The sequence below is a fragment of the Lissotriton vulgaris genome, chromosome 8 (assembly GCF_964263255.1).
Source record: "Lissotriton vulgaris chromosome 8, aLisVul1.2, whole genome shotgun sequence".
Lineage (NCBI taxonomy): Eukaryota > Metazoa > Chordata > Amphibia > Caudata > Salamandridae > Lissotriton > Lissotriton vulgaris.
In genome coordinates, this window is record NC_141696.1 from 1457635481 (window position 1) to 1457652048 (window position 16568).

Genomic DNA, 16568 nt, shown 5'->3' on the forward strand with positions numbered 1-16568 from the left:
GGTGCTCGTACGGGAATGTGACTATGATTGATTTAGTGTTTCTGCCCTCTTCAAACGTTTGTGCAATTAGCAGAACCCTTCTTCGGTTTGGTGCTGCGTTTTCCATACAAATGTTATGCTCATGGGTAACAAATGTTTTCAAGTTAGGATTGACTTTTAGGAGAAACTCTAAATCAAATATAGAAAAATCTAATTTCTTATGACCTTTGGATATGTTGGTGCAAATTGCTCACTTTATAAGCCCTGTTGTACCAAGAGAGCACACCAACATATTTCTTGTACTTTTTGAGACTTGTGTGTTTAGAACACGACCCGGAAGAGGTTGGGATATCATTGTGAACATAGAAGACAAACCACCTTTTGCAAACCTTGATATCTTATATCTTATGTTATGTTATTCAATACCTTCCAGAACTCAAACTACAAATGAAAGCAATGTCTTTATTTTCCTGAGAAAAAGATAACAGCAAGAAAGAGCTCCTAGATTCAGTAAAAGGTTATTCCTGGAAATTAGAGGATAAACTTTAAGATACTGCAATGAATTGTTCCTAAAATAATGATACTGGAGACTCTAGTTAACTATAAATGAAGCAGTTTTACTCTGTTTAATATGAATGCTCTGTTTCTACCAGCTTGTGACTGCCATACATTCAGTAATAAGATGTGAAACCTTCAACCTCTTATAGTAACATGCTTCATCAAAGGGCATGCTCCATGGTAAAGGTGGATGACTGAGTCCATAATGTGCTCCTGGTAACTGTGTAGCATAGGATACACCTGTGCCTGTGTGTAGTAATGCGGTACAAAAGGGGGTGGTGATGGACGGAGCATCTGAATCAATCAAACACTCACACCCAGTCAAAAGATCTGGGTTTAATCCATCACCGTTCTTTAGCCCACACTGCCACCCCAGTTCAGACATGGCTATATGCAAATCAGTCTGACCCTGTGCCTCATGGGAACAGTCCAGCCCGAACTGCCAAGACATGTCTTCCCTGGACCGGAAACAAGCTTCCGAGGACCGGTTTCTGGCATTCCAGCAGTCTTCCAGTGGCAAAGTGAGCAAGGCTCTCAGGTCTGAGCATACCCTGCCAACTTATGGCAGCCAAAGCAGTACAAAAGGGGGTGGTGATGGACGGAGCATCTGAACCAATCAAACACTCACACCCAGTCAACAGATCCGGGTTTAATCCATCACCGTTCTTTACCCCACTCTGCCACCCCAGTTCAGACATGGCCATATGCAAATCAGTCTGACCCTGTGCCTCATGGGAACAGTCCGGCCCGAACTGCCAAGCCATGTCTTCCCTGGACCGGAAACAAGCTTCAGAGGACCGGTTTCTGGCATTCCAGCCGTCTTCAGCCCGGCTTGCTTGAATCCAGTGGCAAAGTGAGCAAGGACTGTAGTAATGGGCAGTTCAATATCAGGGTCAAGATGATCTGTGAATATAAAGAAAAAACTTGAGTGAGCAAGGGACTCACATCTGAGCATACCCTGCCAACTTAGGGCGAACAAAGAAAAACCAAAGGGGATGATGGACGGAGCATTGACAATACAAACACTCACCCCCAGTCAACTGATCTGAGTTTAATCCATCACTGTTCTTTAGCTCACTCCGCCACCCCAGTTCAGACATAGCCATATGCAAATCAGTCTGACCATGTGCCTCATGGGAACAGTCCAGCCCGAACTGCCAAGCCATGTCTTCCCTGGACCGGATTCAAGCTTCCCAGGACCGGTTTCTGGCTTTACAGCCGTCTTCAGCCGGGCTTGCTTGAATCCAGTGGCAAAGTGAGCAAGGGACTCACGTCTGAGCATACCCTGCCACATTTATGGCGGCCAAAAGCGGTACAAAAGGGGGTGGTGATGGACGGAGCATCTGAATCAATCAAACACTCACACCCAGTCAAAAGATCTGGGTTTAATCCATCACCGTTCTTAAGCCCACTCTGCCAACCCAGTTCACTCTCCGTTCTTCTTTGTTGCACTGCTTACGATGGAATAGGCCAGTTTCTGCTCTAGTAATGTAAAGTGAGGTTTACATGACCCTGTGCCTCATGGGAACAGTCCAGCCCGAACTGCCAAGCCATGTCTTCCCTGGACCGGAAACAAGCTTCAGAGGACCGGTTTCTGGCATTCCAGCCGTCTTCAGCCCTGCTTGCTTGAATCCAGTGGCAAAGTGAGCAAGGGACTGTAGTAATGGGCAGTTCAATATCAGGGTCAAGATGATCTGTGAATATAAAAAAAAACTTGAGTGAATGCAGAAGCAGAGTATGTCTACTCTCTTTATAGTTTCTGAGAGGCTCCTAGATCATCGAGTTGTCTCACAGGCTAGCCTTTTCTAAATGTCACATATACACTAGCCTGGGGCCAAATCTAAAGAGGTTTGGAATATTGGTGATGAATCCACAAATAATGTATTGAGTTACCACAGGCAGTAATCATGATATCAAAGTGGATCAAGTTTAAAATAGGATTAATCTGTGGCAATATTGTTTTTGTCTGATTTTTCACATGTAATGATATGAAGTTTCCACAAGCATTGTGCTAATACTAAGGAGGACAGCTGTCCCATGCCATACAGTGGTATTACTGCAGTAGTAAACTACTTTCCAAAGTCTTATGAAATGTGAGTTTACCCCCTGACTGTACATTGTAAAAAAACGTTTTACTATGCAACCTTCTGTAAATGATGGTGTTTTACAGTTCCTATGAATTAAGGGGGACTGTGTACCTGGACAACATAAGATTCAGAATATGGGAGTTCAGTTCAAACATACAATAAGAAAGTATTGTCCTGGGTCCCAGCGAGCCTCCAGTGCCCCATCTAAACCCCTAATCCTACCATGATACCAGAGGGGATCAGCAACCTCGAATATACCCACTCTTTATTCCCCAAGGAAATCGTGGAAAATGATCTACCAATTTCTTGTTTAGATTAAATGACCAAGGTAAACACAAGAAAGATACAAATTTACTTTTCTTTTTTTGAAATATTCATATCCTTGAAGACAAAGAGTGTGATGCAATTATTAGGCAGAAGAAACAAAGCATTGTTACTAGCATTACAAGAATGGTGAAAAAAATTAACAGTTCAACCATTATATAATTACTATGCTTTTACTAACACTTAACACTACCTATACTCTTGAGAGGAAATTAGGAGTACCCTCTGCAAGATCCCCTGGGATAGCCTTGTGTAGGACAGGCTATCATCCTTTGCAGGATAGAGGCCATAATCAGCAGGACTGCATCTGAGCCACAGGGCGTCATGTTCCAAGAAAATCCCAGCAAAAGTGCTCCTCTGCCAAATCTGCAATAAGGGACTTTCACTTACTTGTCATTTGAAATTTCCCAGAATGCCATGTTTAGGTAAGTAGATAAGTTCAACGGGAAAGTGGCCAATAAGAGGTTGTGGTCCCTCTGAAAGTCAAACATGTGCTGCAGAAGCTGCCTTCCTTGGAGGCTCAGCCTTATCAGCATCAGGAGAGATGCAGCATCTTTTCAAAGTGTGCTGCCAGTAGGTGGGACTGTCTCTGGCAGAATCTTGTGTGATAATCTGGGTGAAGGACCTCTTCTTCCAAGTGGTCGAGTGTCAGTCCTTATATACTAAATCCTATCAGACACTAGAATTTCTGACATAAGTTTAGGAATGTCTGACTTAGCTGATGTGCATCAAGGTGTACGCCCCAAACATTTCCTTATGTATATGTAAGGTGAATGGACATCAATTCCGACTACACTATTTTAGCTATATGTCTGCATTTTTCCTTATTTGACCTTGGTATTCTGATAAGTAGACACTTGCCCCAGACTGATGCTTCATCAGGTGTTATATCTACACCATTAGCAACATCACTTGGTGCCTCATTTATGAAAAGTGACACATCACTCTGTGAAAATAGAAACACGTCACTTTTCGTTGCGCCCTCCTTGCGACATGCTGGATGCGTCATATTTACAATATGACACATCATGTTGCAAGGAGTTACAGATTCGTCAGTATTTTTGAAGTATCTGTAGGAGCACAAATGACACCTTGCTGGAGTGTGTCACAAAAGTGAGGCAACTCCAGCAATTGGTAATTTCACTTGGGCCAGTCCCATTTCAAATGTGCCTACGTTAGTCTTACAACTGCTGTGAGGCAGACGTAAAGATATTGACGCATTTACATCCTACAAGTGACGCAGTGAAATCTCATAGATTTCCCTGCATCACTTCTACTAGGCTTCCGTGCGACAGAAAGCCCACCCTGCATAAATTATACCTGGCGCAGGTATAATGTGACGCAGGGATTTACAAAGTGATGCATCTAGATCTGTAAATATGACGCAACATAGTGCATTTTTTACGCCGCTGTTGCGTCACAAAAAGTGACGCACCAGCTGCGCAAAAGTGACACAAGGTCTCATAAATAAGCCCCTTGGCATTTTCATGGTTCTTAAAAAAATAAGGCCAGACAACATCTGTGACAGTGGAAGACATGGCAATGATTCTTCATAAAACTGGGCATATGGCGACACCTGTTACCTAAGGTAGTGTCAGGGCTTGAGTCAGACCTCATGGGCTTTCCGTCAAGACCTTAGGAACAAGAACTGCTTGAGTGAAAGATGTTGCTATAATGTAAGCATTCCTGATGCAGTGTTCTACTGTAAAAAAACTGGTAATGTATTTACCCTACCCATGTCTTTTTCAGTCGCAGCTGGCATGGTTTGCGGGTGAAGAAGCGGGGAGTTGGGTCACGCGTAGAGGTTGGGGTTTAATTTAACAACAATAAAAATAATAGACTTACCTCTCCGCTGGCCGGGTTCCACGTCTTCTCGGCTCCTGCTCTCGTGCCTCTGTCTGGAACAGGAAGCAGACAGCCAGGCTCCCTCCGACCCTCCCGTAAGGCAACCACAATGCTGCAAGTAGCATTGTGATTGGTGGGTTACCACCCAACCAGGTCCTTACGGGGAGGCCATGTTCTCCATGTATGCTACATTGCACCCTGCATGTAGAAGGGCAGAATGTGCATGACTGGTTTGGGGTGCCCCAAAGGGCCGTCCAAACAGTCTTTGCGCACTCAGGAGTGGGCAAACCACTCCTCCCCTGACCTGCCTGCCCGCCCGCCTGCCTGCAATCAAACATAAAATGCTTTGCCGACTTGGTGACTCTTTCCTGTTGTTTCCACCACTTCTAGCCTACTTGAGAGACGCTGCTATTATCAATTCAGGGGTGCCTGACTATGATGCAGTACAAGTATGGCTTATTCTGGGGGTGCTGCAACCTCCTCCAGTGTGATGGAGGCTAACATTCTCCCACTGAAAAATGCCCAATGATAAAAGATGCTTCCATGGCCACCTCCAGGCATTCCTGGACCACAATCAGGAGACAATGTTTTACCCGCGTGACCATTGGGCAGCCAAGAAAGCGACAGTCAGGTATGACATAATGTGGGCCACCACCCAAAGAAATGCAAGGCACTCCAGATGCAAGGCAGACTGTAACAAGTCAGCCATACGCCCAAGACTCAATACTCCGCCACTCCCACGGAGACTACATTGGAAGCCTTGCTGCAGGCTAAAAAAAGTGTTACCTCACTTTACATTACTAGAGCAGAAACTGGCCTATTCCATCGTAAGCCGTGCAACAAAGAGGAAGGGAGAGTACTAGGCAACTTCTAGCCCTATATGCCCACCAACAAGAGGTATCCCACACTATACCTGCCAAACTTCATGCAGATGGCACACCCCGCACACAGCCAGTAGATATTCTGGTGACCTTTGGAGCATACAACACAATCTGATGCTTTCATACATCATGAGCACACCCGTTGACATAGACGTTTTCCTGATGCAATACGCGCCCACTAGATTTACTCCACTGCAACACTTACGAATTGAGGCCGCTATTACTGAGGGCAAAATCACAGAGATTATTGGGGGCCTACCATACAACTAGTCCCCTGGCACAAAAGATGCAAAAGGACATTTTAGTGCCCATTCTTTGTACGTTCTTTTTGGAAACACTCCCCACCCAACATACTAACATAGGCCAACATTGCACTAATTACTGTTATCATAAACCCTGCAAGGACCCATTGCACTGTGCAAATTACAGACCAACTTTTCTTCTTAATGCCAAAACCAGAATTGTGTGCAAACCACTGGTAAAACGACTGCAGCAAGTTATTCTCACTTTAGTAATATGAGATCAAGTGGGATTTGTTCCCCACTGCTCCTCCATGTCACATCTCTGAGCCCTCTCCCACATTTCCTGCAGGTGTGCAGTGACAAAGATGAAAAATGACTAATCTCACTTAATGCTGAAACAGCATTCAACAGAGTTGATTGGGTCTTTATATTCCACATACTACAACTGGTAGGCCGAGGCACATCATTCTTAGCTTTGGTCTATAAACTGTACAGTCACCCAAAGGTGAGGGGGGATTTTCACGGCTACATCTTTACACCCTTCACTATTCACAGGGGGACAAGAATAGCCTATTCCCTCTCTCCCTTGTAGGTTATCCTCACCCTGGATCCCATGGTGATCACATTCAAAACTTGCAAATAATACAAGCATACCAACCACAGGAGGGATTAATAAAATATCAATAAACCAACTGTAAAAGGTGGCATGAGATTCCCTAGTATCATAAATTACTGGCAGGCATCAGAACTCATGCACCTCTGTTACATCCTACATGCCTCCCTAGATACCCAGAAATGAGTTGCAATGGAAACAGCCCTGAATGGAGGCTTAAGTGGATCTAGAATGCTCTACACTGGTGTCCATGACTGCCGCCTCTCTTCCCATCCGGTCTTGGCCACCATGACCTATGCCTGGAGAAAAGCCAGTAAACTCCTGAAAGTACATCCCACACTTCATTTTCTGGTCTCTATTGGTGTAAGGCATTCATGCTGATAGACGGTAAAGAGCCCTTATGGAAAGCACTAATGTTGTCTGTTCTATAGCCGGCGTGCTTATAGACCAAACATGTGAATCCTTTGCTGAAGGACAGGCCCAATTTAACCTACCTTTGCAATATTCATGGGACTACCAGAGAATACAACATTGGTTGTGGAAAGGCTTAGCTCCTCCCATCTCAGTAATACTGGAAGGCCTTTCCTGTCCTGGACTACTTGAAGAAATTGGCTATACACAAAGGGGTTGTGTCTGTTCTCTATCAAATACTGACAGACGGTCAATACTTCACACCAGGGGTCCCTCCTTGAAATCTTGGTGATCAAACAGGCCATGTATACAATATTCAGATGGAGATTGGCACAACTATAGGCCACACATAACGGCCATAGCAGGTAAGCCAGACTAATATTAAACTTTCTTAAATACTTCATCAATGGCATTGGATACCCTTTCAACTACAGCCATCCTTACTGCTTTCAAAAGAGACATGTAAGCGGGTTGGGCCTCTGGACTGAGACATTGTTAATTTTCTGTGGGAATGCCCTGCATCATCCCACTCTTGGACATCTGTGACCAACACAATTGCAAACACGGGTCCTTTTAGAGGACCCTTCACAACCCAAATGATTCTTCTTCGTGACTGTCCCCAATGCCCGGACATTAGCCATCATCAATACAGATGACATACCATGGCACTGGCAACAGCAAAAATCTGTATCATTATATTCTGGTGCACTAACATCTGCCCATCCTATGACTCCTGGCTCATGGAAATGTATAAAACTGCAGTCTGTGAACTCATCGCTGCTAGGCTGAATGATCGACTGGAGATGTTTCTAGAGCTGTGGAGTGTGTTCATTAGAGGCTCCTGGACTAGTCCATATAACCTGGTAGAAATGGACTATGAGGGATCCAATATACATTCATACCCATGGGATTAATCAGGGGAACCTGTGTTGAGGCTCAAGAACACTTGTCTGCAATTAGCCAAAACACTTTCTCAGAACAAAAGATATTGGACACCTCAAAAGTTGGGAAGGTTCCCTACTAACACACTCCCCCCTTTCTTTTTTTACTGTTCACCACCACGCCTCCCCGTCCTCCTTCCTGGATTCCCCCCTTCTTATAGAAAATGGTTACATTTACCCTCTATCAGTACGAGGCCAAAAGGCAGGATGCTTTAATTTGCCATACATTGGACTTTCGAAGGCTCCTTTAGTTCTGCACTTTTGAATAGTCCAGTAACTTGACCGTGTATGCTGACACGTTTGCTTTACGAGGCTTTACTTTTCTGTATGATACATGTAAAACCCAGTAGAAAAGTGTGAATGAAGGTAGATTGACTGGTGAATAAATATTTACCTTCTGACGACCATTATTAATGCTTTTCCTTAGTGGGTTGGTGTCTTCTTGACAGCCTTTCTCTCAGTTGTGGCACAAAAATGTAATGCTGTTAATAGACACAATATCAGTACATGAACATTACTGCCCTGTTCTTCTAGGGATAGTGCGACTCATCTATTGGCAATCAGTGTATACGTTTGACTATGTTATTATTCCAGGGTTCCAGGTTAGGTTGACTTTATCCCACCTCAAGAAAATCCTAAGAACTTAGTTTGGATTGTTGTATTGTCCTTGAGAGTTTACTCCTTCTGTGAACCATTTACAGCATGGTTAAAAAATGAGACATTAGACCAAGTACCTTCAAATGTGCCTTTAGTCAGAAAATCAGGTAATAGCCTTTAAAAATAAGTATGTGATTCAGTTGGATAAGTGCACTAACACTGATGTAATTCTGTCTTTCTCGGGACCAGGAGAGAGTGTATTGGTGAAACTCTGTCTTTTCTTTTTCTCCTGCAGAAACACGAGAGTCAAGGCTGGGTGATGATCGTGCTTCAGGATTGCGTGTATGTATTGCAGGTTTTGTAGTCGTGCTTGTCAACGAGGGTCCCAATAGGGGCAGAGAGAGGAGTGAACCACACTGTGCCCTTTTACCAATAAAGCCAGGCAAGGCCTTGTGGCTGTGGGGTAGCAATTGTCCCACACATGTGCAAGGATGGCTGCCAAGTCATGTGGTCATGTCAAGATCCTGAGAATTCTTATAAGATCTTCATCACGCTCACATCTAATAAGCATTGACAGAACCCATGGAATCTTGAGAGCCAACATACATTGGCAATGTACACAGCTCTACTAACAGGAAGGGGGTGCAGCACTGAAATCATAATTTAGAAAGGAAATAATTTGAGGAGAACATTCACAGTTATTGGATCCAATCCATTGGTCAGGTTGTACAGTCATTAATCAGCGTCTGGATTATATAAGTATAAGTATACTCTCTTTTATTCTGCTTGGTTATACTTTACAATTTAATAGTTGTAGGGGAAGTAGTTTAGAGTACATCGCTGTTTATCAATCTGTATTGTCATTGATTTCGTTATTGTAGAGCCAAACCATTGTTATATGTTCTTCTTGCTCTTCTTCTTTTCAGGCTAACCGGCCGGCAGCCGACGAAAGAGAGTCAGAGGTATGTATTGTATCCTGGAGTAAAGATATTGTTCATCTCCACTCTTTCTTCTATCTTGTATTTCACTTCCAACAATACCTTACCTCGGTATGGTTTATCTAGTCCTGTCACTTTCAGAAAGACTGGTCTTTACTCTATAGTCCTTTATTGTTTCCTTTGACCTGCCCTGACAAGTCTTTCCTTCCTACAAATTAATTTTAATTATGTTTTAGAACGTTTTGCTTAAAAGAAAAAAAAAATATATATATATAAATCCTTTTGCCAGTATAAATCTATCTATCCGCTTTTCCCACACTAAATATGAAACTCAAACTAATATCAAAGGAAAGAAAGAAGAAAACCAAATATTGGGGCACCAAAAAATATATAATAATCGTCACTCTTTTGTTATTGTGACGCATCATTCTGCCAGTCTGTACTTTACTTACTCAGCCTTTCCCACACCACTCCCCAGTCTGGCCGCCTCTTCCCAATCCATGCGAAGTTGTGATCATGTTTCTGGCTTGGCCACGCCCCTCCTAGAGCGTGGCGGAATCGAGTGCTTCTCCCACTAGTTCCCGCTCCTCCCTGGTCTGTTTCCCTGACTGCTGCAACTTTGGCATGCGTGTCTCTGTAAGCTTCCCTCAACCCAGAGGTCTCCAGTCCAGGGTCGGAGTGATAAGGTGGCCACTCTGGCAATGGCTGAGAGGCCGGTGTCCGAATTTCAGCTGTGGACCGCTTTTTTTGAGCAGCCGGGCGGGGGGGCAAGTTGAGAGGTGTCTGTGTTGTTCAGATGCCGCCAGTGGCCCAGTGGGTGCCTGAGTGGCTTTTCTGGAGGCAGATGGGTGTCCTTTACATCCCTTTTATCAACAGGCAGATGTGTCACTCCCTTTCTTATGGCCGAGATACCCGCAACCCCCTTTCAACACAATCCCCAAAGGAGGGAAACCGGAAACAGTTCTTGAGTTTTTGGAAGTGGGATGGAGTGACCATCCCGGCCGTATTTATTAAAACAAAAATTAAAACATTAAACGTTTCATGTTATGTACAATTTCATTACCATAATGCGATGTTTGGCTAACCTTAACAGATTCTCTAATACAGAGGTTCTCCTAGCCGAACTAGCATCCTACAAAACATTTCTTGACATATTGAAATTGTACACCTAACGTTTAAGGGCCAACGGCAAGGTCATAACCGGTGTCAAGATCCCTAACCAGACTTACCCCTCCCACTTGGGCTGGGCGACAGCACGGAGGCGTACCTCAAGTGCAACTATTACCAATTTCCCTTGACTTGACGGGGGCACCTAAAGACTCGACGCCAGTTAAAGGTCGTTCGAATACTCGTGTGAGGTATCTAGAAGGTACCGTAGACCTTATCCCAACCCCACACAACTTACCGCATCTGCCGTCGCAGATGTCACTGGCCCCGGGAAATTCCCCAGGAGGGGGCTGTAACCCCTCCTACAAAGGAAGGGGCCTTGACCGCCTTTCCTTTACTTCCGGCGACCCATCCTTAGAAGGGACCGCCTCCCCATTGAGGGGCCAATGGCCACCTCTCCCGAGCGCTCCCATCCGTGTTGGGTGACGCCCACTCATAGGGATCTACTAATTAGTGCTCACCGATCATGACCTTACCGCCTACCAAATAAATACGACAGTGCTAACTAAAACTCAGAATACAGTGGCCACTATGACCGAAAGGGCATGCATAAAATTCGACACTAAATCTGAATCTCCTTAATGGTAAAACGTACTCAAACAGACCATTCTTTATTAACTCAATATCAACATGATACTCCAACCTGGAAACGAGAACACCAACAAAATTAATCAACTTTATTAAAAACAACTGGCTGTCTTCAGGGGCTGGTGGGTGGGTCAAAATTGGCTCTTCGTTCTGTCCCGAGCTCACGTGCAGCGAGGAGGTGCAGCTTCAGGGCACAAGAACAAGAGGATGTCTTCTGGTCTTGCGTCCCTTTTTATCCGTCTTCAGGGCGGGCGTCTACCCGCCCCTGCCTGCCCCGAGGGCGTGGCTGGCTGCGTCAGTGTCTAGGCCAGCCCACTCTAGGGCGGGAACAGGCGCGCCCCGGCTACGCCGCTTCGGGCATACCAGCCGAGACGCGCCTCCCGCCCCAAAATGGCTTCCCGGGGGGATCGAGGCACTCAGCCATAAGTTCGGGGGGACCAAGTTGGTCGCCCCTTTCCATATGGCCGAGATACCCGCCACCCCCTCTCAACACAATCCCCAAAGGAGGGAAACCGGAAACAGTTCTTGAGTTTTTGGAAGTGGGATGGAGTGACCATCCCGGCCGTATTTATTAAAACAAAAATTAAAACATTAAACGTTTCATGTTATGTACAATTTCATTACCATAATGCGATGTTTGGCTAACCTTAACAGATTCTCTAATACAGAGGTTCTCCTAGCCGAACTAGCATCCTACAAAACATTTCTTGACATATTGAAATTGTACACCTAACGTTTAAGGGCCAACGGCAAGGTCATAACCGGTGTCAAGATCCCTAACCAGACTTACCCCTCCCACTTGGGCTGGGCGACAGCACGGAGGCGTACCTCAAGTGCAACTATTACCAATTTCCCTTGACTTGACGGGGGCACCTAAAGACTCGACGCCAGTTAAAGGTCGTTCGAATACTCGTGTGAGGTATCTAGAAGGTACCGTAGACCTTATCCCAACCCCACACAACTTACCGCATCTGCCGTCGCAGATGTCACTGGCCCCGGGAAATTCCCCAGGAGGGGGCTGTAACCCCTCCTACAAAGGAAGGGGCCTTGACCGCCTTTCCTTTACTTCCGGCGACCCATCCTTAGAAGGGACCGCCTCCCCATTGAGGGGCCAATGGCCACCTCTCCCGAGCGCTCCCATCCGTGTTGGGTGACGCCCACTCATAGGGATCTACTAATTAGTGCTCACCGATCATGACCTTACCGCCACAGGCCCGGATAGTTGACCGGCTATCCGGGCCCCCCACAAAACTCCTAGCTAAAGGTCATGTTTCAACGTTTTTAACCATGCTAAGAAGTCTCCTATGAGTAACTCATTCCCCACCCGAGACAAATGCACACCATCCCCTAGATACATACTGTCATCATTAATACAACCGTGCGAGATAGAATGCAATGTCCTGGAACGAAACAACCTACTCACTTTGTTATTAAGTTTTCTAACAGAATGGTTCAAAGCAGGAATCGAAACAGCCCCCCGCCAGACTTTTCGTGGGATCATATGAGACCACCCAATTATGCACCCCGGAACTCTCCTCGCCAACCAACTTACAGTGGAAAGCATCGCCTCCAGGAGAAGTCGTCTACCGGTGGTGACCAAATCATTGCCCCCTAAATGTACTATGACTATAGACGGCGGTGACCTCGTCCGCCCTAACAAACCCTCAAAGAATGCCTGAAATTGGTCAATACAGAGACCGCCCCTTCCGTAGAAGGACATTCTGTACCCGTATTCCCCAGCTACGTGAATCATGTCACCTGCTTCGAATACGTCTGCGGCACGCCTCACGTATGAGTGGCCCACGACCCACACCTCCTTTCTCACAGCCGGTGATGTCTGACCGCTGGCCTGGTGTTGGGTCGACTGCATAGTCCGCCCCGCCTTGAAGGCTTGCGTAACTGAAAACCAAACAAAAGACAAGAAGCGTGAGTACATTATTACAGCTTCACAACATGTGCAATCGCACATACCTCTTATAACAATTGGAGGACCAACGCCCCACTCGTTTTACTTGTTCCACATTAAGACCCCTGGCTGTAGCTTCAGTGGCAGCCCCTATCCGAAAGGAATGGGTCCCAAACTCACCCGGGTCCAAGCCCGCTGCGGTAATTGACATCGCGAGCACCCGCTGAAACTGAAACTTCGTCAGTGGGGCGGCGTCCGCGTGTCTCAACAATGTCCCCCCCCATGATGCCACCCTTCGTGCTAGGTAATCTTCTAAACACTTCACCGGACACATGGAGGACCCTGGAATCCTGCGAATGACTATGCAGTCTCCCACCCCACCTTGATCGGTTTTTGACTTGACAAAGGATACAGTCATCGTCTCACCCCTGATCTGAACGTGTTCCCGGCACAAACCCCCCACCACATCCCGCTTGCTCCTTGCTACCAGCTCACTTATCCTCATTGCCCCGTGAAATGCAAGCGTAAAAGCAGCTCGGAACAAACAGGCCTCGAACTGAGACGAGCATGTGGCGGGGAGTGTGGCCAGCAACTGGGACAACCTATCCAGACCTATCGGGCGCCTCTCATCTACTTTGCGACCCTCAAGGCGTTGCCACCCACGCAGCGCTTTCTGTACTACAAAAGACGCTGTCGGGTCCTGGATATTATGAGCCCTGGCAACAAAGGAAATGGCAGCACGATGCCTCTGGGCTGTAGCCACCGACTTCCCAGCTTTACGCAAGGACATCAGAAAATGTACTACCCAATCCTCATGCCCCCAAAGCCCCCCTCTCTCAGTCCCCAAAAAGGCTAAATAAGCCCGAAACGCCCCTTCGTATGCCTTCCTCGTCCTTGGTGCTAGACTCTCTCCCACGAGGTAACGAAGTTCGGGGCACCGAGAGACCAGAGAGCTTCGGGAAAGGGTGCTGGCTCTGGGTCCGCTGAGGGAAGGAAACCCGAGAAAGCCTGCATTTGAAAACGAGACAGTGCATCAGCAGCCTGATTCATCACCCCTGGGACATGTTTTGCTCTGAATACCACGTTCAGTTGCATACACAGTAAGACAATTTCTTTAAGCAGCCTCAAAATCATTTTACAACGTGCTGCCTGACTATTGATGCATTCTACAACGGTCATATTGTCAGACCAAAATATGACAGAGTGATTTTTGAATCCATTGGGCCAGGTTCTGAGGGCCACCAAAATGGGAAACAGTTCAAGGAAAGCAATATTACTCGTCAGCCCCTCTTCATGCCACCATGTTGGCCACCTTTGTGCCGACCATTTTGTGCCGAAGATGGCGCCGAAACCCATGCTTCCCGCTGAATCCGTCCATAGACCCAGCTCTTCAGAGGACAAGGCCGGTTTGTTCCAGACGACTCGACCATTGAAATCCGCCAAAAATGCTAACCAAATACGCATGTCTTGGCGGACCTCGGCCGATAATCTCGTGCGATGATGACCCTCTTTTAGGCCGACCATCGCCTGGGCAATTGAACGGGAGAAGGGGCGGGCCATCGGGATCACCCTTAGGGCAAAATTCAACTTCCCCACCAATTGCTGCAATTGATGCAGCGTAACTTTAGATGCAGTAATACACATTTCCAGGGCTGCCCTGAATTTGGACACTTTGGCAGCTGGTAAGCGAAAACAACACTCACTAGAGTCCAACTCGATCCCGAGAAACTCGAGGCAAGTCGTGGGACCCACAGTTTTACCTGGTGCCAATGGCACGCCAAATTGATTCATTAAAACACAAAAGTCAGTCAAGGCCCGGGCACATTCATCATCCCCAGCGGCCCCAAGGAACAGAAAGTCATCGAGGTAATGCATCACATTTCGAAAACCCGTTTCCTTCGTGTAAACCCATTGTAGAAAACTACTGAATTTCTCGAAATATGCACAAGATATAGAGCACCCCATCGGCATACACCTATCCATGTAATATGAACTTTGAAACATGAATCCCAAAAGACGTTGGTCTTCCGGGTATACCGGGAGCAAACGAAACGCTGACTCGATATCTGATTTCGCCATCAGCGTCCCGGGCCCCAGGCGATTCAAAATGGCTACGGCCTCATCGAATGATGCGCACCGCACCGAACATATCTCTGGATCAATTGCATCGTTTACAGAAAGGCCATGAGGAGCTGATAAATTGTGAATCAATCGAAACTCACCTGGGTCCTTCTTGGGGACCACCCCTAAAGGAGAACAAACAAAATTCGGTACCGGCGGAACACTAAACGGGCCTGCAACCCGACCTCGGGTAACCTCTTTCCGGATCTTATCCTGTACTACAGTCGTATGCTGCAAGACGGAAAGTTGGTTTTTGCACGTCCCGACACCCTGAAAGTTCCCCACCGGGATGCGGAAACCATATGAAAAACCGTTTCGTAGCACCCCAGCAGAAGTACGATCTGGGTATTCGCTGAGCCAGGGAATCATCGCCAGGGTATCAATTGGGGTTGGTAAAGGCGCCCCTCGGACTATATTAGACCTGTTTGGCGCCTCCTCTACCCCCATTTTCACCCGATTTGGCTCTGCACGAGGACTCAGGATGGGGTGCCCCACAACCACTACATTCGTGTTTGAATTTACAAGATCCCGGGGGCCTAGTACATTTACTTCTGTTGAAATTGAAACAGAAACCCCTCTTCCCTGTATTGCCGGCGGGTCTCGGGTAATCGTCTGTACCCGTACCCGACCGAAAGGGCGTCCCCCCATTTTGGCGGGAGGACTCACTAACAGTACTCCCCACCAACGGCACTTTCAACATCCCCGACTCCTTCATTTTATTCCATGTCAAAGAATCGTAACAGTCCCAGGTTAAACTTTTGTTATGCTCCATCGCCTTCCTGAAAAGGTTGTCATAACAGAACCATTGGTTACCTTGGTGCGATGTCGAGTACCCCATAATTCGTGACTGATATACTGGAAATTCAGGGAGCAATTCAGGCCTACGTTCCCCCAAAATTGACGTAAAAATTCCCCAAGCATTACCCCAGTTGCCAATATTCTCATTCACTTTAAAGGCGGCCATTTTGGCGCGCCAAACACTCGGATGCATCAGATCCTTTTGACCCTTAACAGTTTCAACCTCATAGTGATCAACGAGCAGGGAGAAAATGTTTACGTATTCCCCCGCCCAAATCTTTTCCTTTATTGCCAAAGGAACATGTTGCCCCAATTTTTCTCTACGAGAGGGTGTTGACTCATCCCTTGCGATCGGCAATGGCCGCTTACCTGCACCGGACGCTACTTCCGCCCCTCGTGGCTTGTTTATCACCGCATCCGGCGCGGGCACCTTGGCTGCATCACGTTTCTCGCGCAACTGTTTCATGAGTGCTTGCGCTTCGGCAGCCGTGGCGCCCTCGGTACTGTCCCCCAACCATGCTGCTAGCTTTGCCGCCAACTCGGGAGGCATACCCTCCGCGGATGTCGGGGTG

At 46.7% G+C, this 16568-nt stretch overlaps 1 long non-coding RNA gene across 1 annotated transcript in view; it reads left to right on the forward strand.

Moving 5' to 3' along the window:
- Nucleotides 1–16568, forward strand: part of LOC147698920 (uncharacterized) — a 56249-nt gene that overhangs the window by 2477 nt on the left and 37204 nt on the right. Inside the window, exons 2-3 of the long non-coding RNA XR_015299387.1 lie at nucleotides 8774–8820; nucleotides 9405–9440. This is a non-coding gene — a long non-coding RNA (uncharacterized LOC147698920). The remainder of the gene's footprint in view (nucleotides 1–8773; nucleotides 8821–9404; nucleotides 9441–16568) is intronic.